Consider the following 10,879-nt stretch of genomic DNA (forward strand, 5'->3'; position numbering starts at 1 on the left):
CTAAATCTCAGAAATCTCATAATCAAAATTAAAATAAAAATACATAGCCAATTGTCCTGTTGGCACTCCGGTAAGCTATGAAGATATCTTGTATTTATATTTGTCAAGCCGTCTCTTACTGTGGTGGGGGACGTGGTCTCTATGATCTCTTTATCTGGTAGGCCATATCGAGAGTGACGCCTCGGCTTGGGCAGTCCCCTATGAGTAACGTTGGGATGGATTGGGCCTCCATCATGCATGCTTTGGTCCGTCTCTGCATCGTGCGTGGTCCTTGTATCTCTAGCTCCGCTGCTTCTCGTTCTCTCTTCCCACTGATCGATGCTACCCTCATATCAGATAATCCCTCCTCTACTCCACACTATCTCGGGGTAGATTTGAATGCGTAGAAATATGACATGTCGTTGAGCTTGGTCCACCTCTGTCTCTCATGGCACTGTCACCTCCTATTGTGTGATCTAGCACAGTAGGGTCTCCATGTATCTCCACATCTGAGAGACCAACGCATACCTGGTCATGAAAGTGAATCCACCTCTATCTCTCATGGCACTGTCACCTCCTGCTATTTGATCTGGTGAAGTAGGGTCTCTACGTGTTGCCACATCTCCATCAAATAGAGGCCAACGCATACCTAGTCATGAAAGTGAATCAGCCAGCAGTAGAACCGTTCTCGGCTCTCATAGTAAGGGCAGGTACATAGGAAATGCTCCTTTGTCTCGACCTTTGCCAATGTGCATAATCTGCAGATCCCCTGCTCTCTAGGTGTGCCTGTGGTTGTCCCTCCCTTTATCCTCAATTGGTGGGACGAGACTCGCATCTGTCCGATGGCAATCCTCAAGGCATGTGAGACTAGTCTGTCCTCCAGATACGAGCAAGAGAGAGAGAGAGAGAGAGAGAGAGAGATCATCATCTTCAATAGGCCTATGAGACCAAAAAATACATCAAATGTCCATTGAAGGCTTGGAGAGAGAGAGAGAGAGAGAGAGAGAGAGAGATTTTCAAAAGGCCTCACGGGCCTATGAGCCAAGAAAATACATCCAAAGTTGATCCAAGTACAAGCCATGATGGGGTAGGTAGGCTATACGAAGACACTTGCATTAGTAAGAAAAAAAATTGACCTTGGTGCAAGGGTACACAAAGAATCAAGAGCTAAACATCACATATCAAAGGAAGATATAAATATAGATATAGAACTGGGGAGTAGTTGAGGAGCCTCTTTTGGTGGGTACAACTATATTATGGTGGTGAGGGGTCTATGAGACTGAAGAAAACTAGATATAATGATAAAAACTAAGGGGTGGAGTCACTAAAGTAGGCATCCACACTTAAGCCAGAGTAGTTGAGGAGCCTCTTTTGGTGGGTACAACTATATTATGGTGGTGAGGGGTATATGAGACTAGATACAATGATAAAAACTAAGGGGTGGAGTCACTAAAGCGGGCATCCACACTCAAGCCATAAAAAGAAATTTAGAAGAAAAGAGGGGAGACATGACGGTATCAAGACATGCCATGGTGTCTCTGCAAAAGGATGCATATAACAAATAATAATAGTCTAAATTTGTAAACTATTTGGGGGATTAGGGCCGTTGGAAAATTAAGGATATAAAAAATTATCTCAATGGACAATGGCTCTTGTCAAGGTTGATAAAAATTAACGATAGGACAATGTGGTGGTTAGGTTCTCCTCCTCTGTCAGCGTTGAAAAATAGCTTGTTGCTTGGCAAGCATCATTGTCACTCCCGTTGTTTGTCTCCCTAAGTCAAAGAGTAGAGGGGGGATATCTCCAGTACTCATGTGTGTTAACAAGTTGGCAAGTCTGTCACATTGTAAAAGCTCACCAAAAGTTTCAAGAAGAGCCCTAAAAGCTCACCAAAATATTTGTCCCCTCACTCTATCAAGACCTTTTGATTTTGTCTCTAGAGGAAGGTCCCCACATGTTGGAGCAGAGTAGGAAAGTTGAGAGTGATCTAGTTGTCTGTTCCTTTGATCTCATAGTACCAAGGCATCTCATAGTAAGTATGAAGTGCTTCCTTGAGCATGTTGCATTAGATGCAAAGCTATCCCTAACAGAGAATGCCCTTTGTGTGCACCCCAAATTGCCCTATCAAGATCCTCAAAGCATGTGCGTTCAATCCAAGCATAGCCCAACGAATTGATGAGACCCTCCTTTGAGATCTGCAAGCAATGATCTTTGTAGAAGCTAAGCTTTACCAATAGCTTATAGGGTGCTAACCAAGTCATATATGTGTGGATCTTGTTTGCCTTATGATAGGTGAGCAGGACTGAGGGGACCTCTAGGTTCTACTAATAAGGCGAGAATCTATGCATGTGGAGTCTAAGGCTTATACACCATCTGCATTTTGGAGCGCACCATTTCCTCTGCTCTCCCTCTGTTGCCATAATCCAGGACTAGACAAACCAAGGTAGTCTGCTCCGTTTTAATGTCGTCTCGCGAAGCCTTTCTATCTATCTCTGAAAACACATGACCACCTGAAAGATAGCATCAAGCTAAAGAGGAGTAGCTCCAAACTTTACTAGGAGGATTTGATGTGGGATCAATAGTTTACTATCGATCATCAGTGGAATTAGTAAAACCTATAGCCTCTCTATCCAAGACCAATCCGCCTCTAACAAGTCTGGCTTGCAAAAGAGGCTACCATATATACTAGCTGGATGTAGACTCTATTCCAAATTATTAGTTTATCTTTCTAAATATTGCTCTATTCTTCTATAACGTAGGTTATCTATCTAAGTCAAGGTGTGCCTAGCTTTTGCACATTCCACTTATTCTATAATATCTATGCCAGATTGTCTAGATGGTCTAATGTTTTTGGGACGGAAAGAGAGATGGGCGGCTTGATAGAGAATACTAAAAACAAAGGGGTTTGGGCACCATAAAATCCAAGAGCTATAGGTAGGTGAACTTGGCACATGGTTACCAATAAATGAAAATGTTCATGGGACGTTGGATTCTAGAATGGAAACGTTTCAAGAAGGGGGTCCATGACCCAAAACGAGAATGGCAGGTCATGTTGCATCACACAGCATGTTATCATATTACAATAAATATAAGAGAATATCACATAGCATGTTATCATATGACAATAAATATCATGTTGAGCCGACGCCCGGTATGGGTATGGTAGCTCTAGTTCGAGCACCCGCCAGTTTATGGAGTTTTAGCGTGGTGAGCCCGAGGCCCTGGGAGTCGGAGGCAAGTCCCGCATGCTTGGGTTCGTCAGGGCCCTGGTATCTTCTCTGCTCTTTGAGGTGTATTGATTGCTAGAGGGTCCACACTTGAGGTGGCGTCGAATAAATAAGGTGGGCGGAAAGAGTTCTCCATGAGATGTCTGGTGGGTGCAAGCCCAACACAGCAAAGCCGGCTCTCAAAACAAAACAAAAATAATGGAAAAAAATCCCACATCTGAACTTTCCATTTCAGCTTTTAGACTTTGGAACCACACAAAAATTCATATTTGGAAATGTATTATGCCATAGATGATGGATGATGTATATGGTGCTCTGGATTCAGTGGACCTGAATCCTTTCCTTGCTCGCTGGTTGGCTTGGCTTTTTGCGCTAAATTAAACCCGAGCCAAGTTCTAGCAAGGACTGAGAGATATGCTTCTAAGGAGGCCATACCCCATAAGTAACTTTCCATGTAATACATTGCCGCATACATACATACATGCACAGAGAGAGAGAGAGAGAGAGAGAGAGAGAGAGAATAAAATGATAGAGGCATTTGCCATCAACCATGGCCCATGATTCATTATCCATGAAGCCTTAAAAGTTATCCTTGGATGGCATAGTAATAGAGGCCTCCCCCTCTTCCTAGAGTCTCACCAGGGAACGGCTTTCTAAAAAGATATTGAGAACATCATTGCTTGGTCATTCCCAAGCATTCGAGGAATAACCCCTTATCATGATCATTTGGACTGGCATTCCCTCTCCATTCCCTAGTTCTAGGAAGGGGAATGATATTTCGTAGTAACTATGGCTTGGCAATCATGTGGGAATAAATTATACATTGTTAGCATGGTGTCGTCAATACCATATGATACTATCAGATAGAGGGGAGAGGAGCTAGGCTAGAGAATTGTGAGAGATTGTGTCTTGTCTCCACTCACTTTTAAGACCTTTATTTCCTTTTCTAAAATTTCATGTTCTTGCCTATCAATTATGTAGGATCTGTCTTTGCCCAGGCATTCAAATTTTATTTTAAAGGATTCCCGTCTAGGCTTCTATGATTATGTTGCCATCATGCTACCTCACACCTGATTGATATCTAAGGTAGACTATGGAGTAAGACATCTAGACTAATTCTCGATGGTTTTTCATTGTGCAGTCCTTGTGTCATTCTCTTGACAAGTCTCTACTCGTGATATATTGTGGCGCCTTGACAAGAAGTTTTCATGTCCTAGGAGAAAGAGAGCCATGCATAGTCATTCAGTTGCATCCAATAGAGCACCCTTTGAATCTTGCCTTACATCATTCTCTTTTTGGGTTGGGGCGAGGGTGAGAGGCGGGAAGGTTAAGATCCACTAATCCTCAATTAATGCCGCCTTTTGGTTCACGTGCCAACAATATCCTTTGGTATATAGAGACAATCCCATGTCCTGTCTCAAACTTGATGAAATTGAGTGACTTATGGTAATCCTCAATGCATGTGACATGAAACCATCCTTTGTAATCTAAAGAGAGTGATCCCTTTGAGCTAGCATATCAAGACCTAGAGATGTGCAGTTGCAGGACATCAGATCCGATGATAAGTTGTCTCCAATGCTTAGATAGGTGCATGGTGAAGATATCTAGGTTGTGTATTGGAAGCTAGCCTATCAAAACAAAGAGATATGCAGTTGCAAGACACCTAATCCGATAATGATAAGTTGTCTCCCATGCTTAGATAGGTGCATGGTTGAAGATATCCTGGAGGTTGTGTATTAGAAGGGGAGGGGGGTTGAGAGGCAGGAAGGTTAAGATTCACTTCAGGTGCCAACAAAGGAATAGGACGATTGGAGCACTTCATCATCTACACAAAGGAAGATTGACACCAATGTTTAGGTCAAGAGTAACCTTGGAAACCTTACTTGGACCCTCTTTGGTTAATGATCTTTGCAAAGATTCATCCTAATACTCTCTCATATATGTTAGGATCCCAAAGGTAATGTCACAATGTGTCATCATCATGGGCATGTCGATCGAGAGCGAGGCCAACCAAAACTTAAAAATGCATGTTGTTGTGATGCTACTCTCGTGCACAACTTGTGCATCTAGCAAACAGTTCTAACTCTACCTCTCGGTCTTTGTGGCTTTTTGTGCCAATCCGATTGTGGCTCTCTATGGAAGAAGCTCACAAGTCTCTATTATCAAGACTCATATTTGGATGCTTGTCTCATGAGTCTGTTGTCTATACTGGTCTCTAAAACGAGACACATACACACATGCGCACTTATACTGGTCGCCCCCCTTTTTTTTTTCAAATCATCCTAGATGTGCTCTATGTTTTGATCCATCCATCTACTTGGTTGCTCCTATGAGATGATTTCAAAGTCATCCTAGCAACTTTGCCTTGTTGGCTAGTTTTGTTGATGAAGGCTCTTGATGTTCCTAGGAATTTGTCCCACTAATTGATCCTCCTATCCATGAATATGGATTGTATTTAAGGATCCTTCTTGTTAGTTGGCAGTGTCTAATGTCTACCAGTATTTTGCATCAATCGTTACTTGATTCTTCTCAATGACTTCTTTCATTCTCATGGTAGAATTGCAAACATTCCTCATTGCCATTAATCAGCCATTTTTCTCTTTGACATCCTCGTGCCACTCAATATTCACATTCTTTAGCTTTACCTTTGGTAATGCTAGATCTTCCTCCCCTTGTGTTTGATCCATGGTTGCTATGAAAATTTGTAATTCCAATTTGATATAGTTTTCGTACTAATCTATGTTGTGAGGAAAATTTCTATTACAAATTAGTCTTCAAGTATATGAATATAAATAAACAAATAAACACACACACACACGTGTGTGTGGAGAGAGAGAGAGAGAGAGAGAGAGAGAGAGATTCACATGTGAAAGGCCAACATGGCCTATGAGACCAAAATGCAAATACATTGTGCGCTAACCATGAATAGGGAAATAGGGGTTGCCTACTGCCTACTACCTCTATGCCCCCACAACTTCCTTATACTATTGCACATTTCTTGACCCACAAAGTCAAGCTTGTTGTGTTTGTGAAGGCAATACTCTTTTGAAGAAAGATATAGTAATCTTCTCTTTGTGGACGTAGTATAGTAGCTAATTTTCCTTTATATTTAAAGAAAGTAATCAAATGGAAAAAAAGGAGCATTTATTGGCATACCTTCATAAGACTAGAATTTATTTTATCCTACAAATTAAAATTTTAATACAACAAGTGAAAGAACAAAGGAAAGAACGGAATTTTGTAAGCAATTTTATGAGTAAATGAGAAAAATAAAAAAAGAATGTAAAAACATGAAAAAAACTTAGTAAGCAAAGCTACGACTAAGTTCTCATCAGTACCCAAGCGTACGGTGCCATCTGGTTTTGAAAGATATCAAAATGTCTAAACGTGACAAGAATCGATGAGATTAAAAGAGAATACAAAGCTAAATAATGTAGAAGGAAGAACCTACATGCTTCTTTTGAGATCATAGAAATCTATTATGAAGGAGCTAATTAATGTAAGAGAAAAAGTGACAATGCCCAAATAATAAAAAGAGAATATTGATGTAAAGTCAAACTATTTCATGGAATAAACACATGTGATTATTTATGATGGGACTTAAGTTTTGCATCGTCTTTACTTGGAATGGCAATACAAGAGCATATAGTTTAGAAAGGAACAATTCGACTTAAAGTGGGAAGTGACTCTCTAACTATTCCACTAGGAGAACGTTAATAAAAACATGGGCATAATGAGCATTGAAAGAACCTTGAGGGAGTCACTCATCATATGTAAATATAGCACATGGGTTCAACAGAAGGGGGTTTTTAACAGCAAAAAGACATCTTGGAAAATATGTAGAAATACATGTAATGAAGGGTTTTTTAAATTGGATATAGAAAAAATATCATTAGTTTGTATAGAAAAAGCCTTAGGGGTCTTTTTAAAGCCTTATGATTTATAGATATGGGGTTTTAATAATACCCTTCAATGCATGTTATATAAAGGATTTACACTCCCCCCCCCCCAAGAAAAAGGAAAGCGCCATGTCTACACTAATAAAGTTGAAAGTATATAGATAATTTTCTTAGTATTCTTACTAAGGAGATCTAATCACCATGCCTAGGAAGATCCTTGGGGGAGTGAAATAGTAGGACTACTATAGATCCAAGTTGAAAGTACAAATGTCTTGTGAGGATTTAAAAAATAGTTTTATCAAGCTCTCTAATAAAGAGTGATAAATATGGAATCGATAGCCCTACCCCATTAATTTTAATAGACATTAAAGTGTGTCAATTGCTTGAGGCTCAACACAAAGCTATGCTTTTATGCAATAAAAGTCTCTGAATTTTAATGATTGTATAGTTATTATATAATTTAGAAAAGCATTTCGTGTGATGAGTGTGCTTGTAGCTTTGTAGGATAATCAGAGATACATATAGCATGACAAGTAAGAAAGTACGTGTGAAAAGAGACCAACATTTGATAGATAAGAAACTTGTATCTTTATATCAAATCCACATGGTCAACCTAGGAAACATGACCTCCTTTGTCTTATTCTAAAATTCGCTTAGCTAGCTTATAGTCTATCGATTCAAATTTCACACAATGAAAGTTTTATACAACCTAGAAAAGAAAGATATATATTGTCATTAGAGAGAGACATTTACAATGGGCATTGTCGACAATTTCGAAACTATCCTATGAATTGTTTTGGATTTAAGCATGGAAGGTTGAAAAAGTTATTCTTTGAGCTAGTACTATTGAGAGTAAATATTCACATGTATCATATTTAATGCTCTCCATAAATGATTATGTTATGATACTCGATTTGTAAGACTTAAAGAAAACCACTATAATTAGCAATAATCTTGGACAATGAGAGATTATGTAATTTTGATTAGTTTAATAATAGTACATATTCTGCATCTAGGGAGTATAACTTGTACATAAAGGCATCCAACTTGAAAAATACTCAAACTTACAAAATAAGGAGGTGTCAAAATATTTTACATGTAATTGAAACTATGATAGCCTTTGATCCTTGGAAAAAAAGTAAAAATTAATATTTCATTAATACAATCCTAATTTCACAAAATCGTACTTTAGAACATCAATATACTATTGTTAGGCAATGTGAGCAGGTAATACTTCCAGAATTTACAACAATTAGTTTTGGATCACTAATGCATTATTTAGGTTGTTAAGTGTGTACTTAAGGCTGTAAGACCATTGCAATCATTTATATAGTAAGAACTGTAAGACTAATAGAGGGTCTATGTTAAAATCTTTTGCACATAATATTATCTTTACATATATAAGACATGAGTACTTATCGTGGAGCATTTTAGATCACAAATAAGTATATTTATATATTTTAAACATATATTATGATGAATTTATAAAAGTATTTATTTTTAAAGGTGCAACTTCAAAGAAACGCCACTTTAGTGGTAAAAATGAAAAAAAAAAGCACCTAACTCTTTTTTTTCATTTCCAAGTTAGTAAATGGATGTGTGCATTACGAAAATATAATATAGAACTTTGCAAACTCTACGTATATATAGTGTGTAGTAAAGGAATCTATTGACAACTGTATAAGAAGTAATTCATGTTACGATGTCGGTGACTTTAATAAGTGTAAAAACATCCGATGCCTTCAAAAGTGTCAACAATGATAGCATGGATTGCCAAGTCTCATGTTACATTCTTAAATGAAAATATAAAGATACCAAATCAAACACAATTGGCTAGTGATATATCTTGTTACCCGCAACCGTGCTGTAGGATGGTGAGAATATATCCGGTCTTACCATCGAAGAAGAATTGAAAAAGTAAGGAGAAAAGAAAGAAAGAAAGAGAAAGGGGACAGAGGGAGGAAGGGAGAGAGGTCCTTTGAAGAGACTTCAAACTAGAAAATTAGACACATGAACAATGCCAAACCATGAGAGTTTTGAAATATTTCAACCTCTTCATGTGTAAAGATGTATGGTAGACGGGTAGGTAAAGAGAGAGAGAGAGAGAGAGAGAGAGAGAGAGATTTCTCAAAAATTAATTGATACTTTAGGGACTAAAGCAAGCAAGCTTTGAAGACAAAGGAATGAATATCACTACACCATCAATGGTGGGCGAAAATTCACTCTATTGTTGTGGTAGGGTTAGTAGTTGTAGATGCAGTTTGGATTATCAGTTCATGTAGGCTCTACTTGTTTAGAGCTCAAGGAGGCCCAAGCTACTTATACCCTAAGGGGTGCACATAAAAGTATGTAATTACATGATATGGTTTCAACATAAGTGATTCTTTAAGTTAAAAAATTCACATAAACGTACATAAGGTTTTTTATTTCACAAAATCAGAAGACTCAAAGTTTAACGAAGGGTTTGAATGTTACCCTTTGAACTCAAAACCTGGGCTCAAAACACGGTTAGTTGGAATTCCCTCGGAACATAATATGATTGTTGGTGAGATAATGCAATTTGTGTAAGAAGCCTAGAAGCTTTGGGGACGTCAACATAGTAAGGTGAGCTTCTTGCAGAACGCAAGTGATCTTATGGAGGCAATGGCATTTCCCATGCCGCCCATATCGGGTTTCTCGCAGTCCACAACATTAGTGACTGAATACGGTAATGGGGAAATCCCATATGGTACCAATTTCGACCCGGCATTCCCAATCTTGGGAGCTGCATGGGAAGGGGGAAATGAGAATTGTGACATACTCGTTAGACTGGAACCTAGTCCTTTATTAATACAATCCACAGGTGCCAGATTGAACCATTCTGATCCCATCCACAGGCGCCAGTCTGAACCCTTCTAAGTTCAGGGAACGTTTGGGATAATGAAAACCCAACGGTGTACCATAACCTTCTAAGAGTCAGAGAGTGGGCAGTAATACCTGGAGCTTGCCAATTGGTGCAGTTTCCCGTCGGTAGAATACACAAGGATGCCAACCTCCGCGTCGCACAAGACGGACAAGTCATGGGCCTTTTTAAACAAACCACGGCGCCGTTTGTTGAAGGTTGCCTTCCTGTTCCTGGCGTTTTCTATGCGCTTGATTTTGATCTTGCGTCGTACCATATTGTTCGCGATCTTAGCCTGAAATAACGAGTCAGTGGTTAGGGGGATGTCGAACATACCAGAGGCTTGGACTCTCTGCACTATGCCATTGGAAAATCCTGTCACAAAGCGATGCAAGTGCCCAGAGTACCTACTCTGCAAGTGCCAGCAAAACGAAAAGGATCAGATGATGAAGATCTATGATAGAAGTGTCGGATTTTGAGGTGGGGAGTCTTCAAATTGCAAGCTCTCCTCGATTGTAGTCCTGGAAACGAGGGAGTCCAGAATGAAGATTGCTAACTGAGCTGCAACATTTGCTAGGGGAAGATAGCAAAGAGCTCAAGGGCAGGGGAAGGAAGGGAACAAATCTGAAGCTGGAGGGTTTGGGAGTTGACTATCAAGGGGATTGCTAATTAGTGAGACGACACGTTTGTGGCGTGCACGAGGACTTCACATAAATTGACGAAGACTGCAGTTGGTATATAACCTAAACATTCTACACACTCGTTAAATCTCTCTAGGCCATATGACTTTCCCAATGTGAGCATCGTACTCCTTTTGTGTTCACATGTAGACTTAGAGCTTCCTCACCATCTTAGCTCACTCTCCAAAGGATAAAACACTCGGAATCATGTCA

The 10,879-nt window shown here is 39.4% G+C and overlaps 1 pseudogene across 1 annotated transcript in view; it reads right to left on the reverse strand.

The window, feature by feature from the left end:
* The window catches only part of LOC147886436 (MADS-box protein SOC1 pseudogene), a 29,590-nt pseudogene extending 18,969 nt beyond the window's left edge, over positions 1-10,621 (reverse strand). Inside the window, exons 1-2 of the transcript XR_015543290.1 lie at positions 10,398-10,621; positions 10,082-10,281 (exon numbers count right to left, since the gene is read on the reverse strand). The product of XR_015543290.1 is annotated as an MADS-box protein SOC1 pseudogene (transcript). The remainder of the gene's footprint in view (positions 1-10,081; positions 10,282-10,397) is intronic.
* Positions 10,622-10,879: the final 258 nt, after the last annotated feature.

Source organism: Dipteris shenzhenensis, chromosome 24, assembly GCF_047967505.1.
Source record: "Dipteris shenzhenensis isolate YYH24624 ecotype China chromosome 24, Dip_SZ_1.0, whole genome shotgun sequence".
In the NCBI taxonomy this organism is placed as follows: Eukaryota; Viridiplantae; Streptophyta; class Polypodiopsida; order Gleicheniales; family Dipteridaceae; genus Dipteris; species Dipteris shenzhenensis.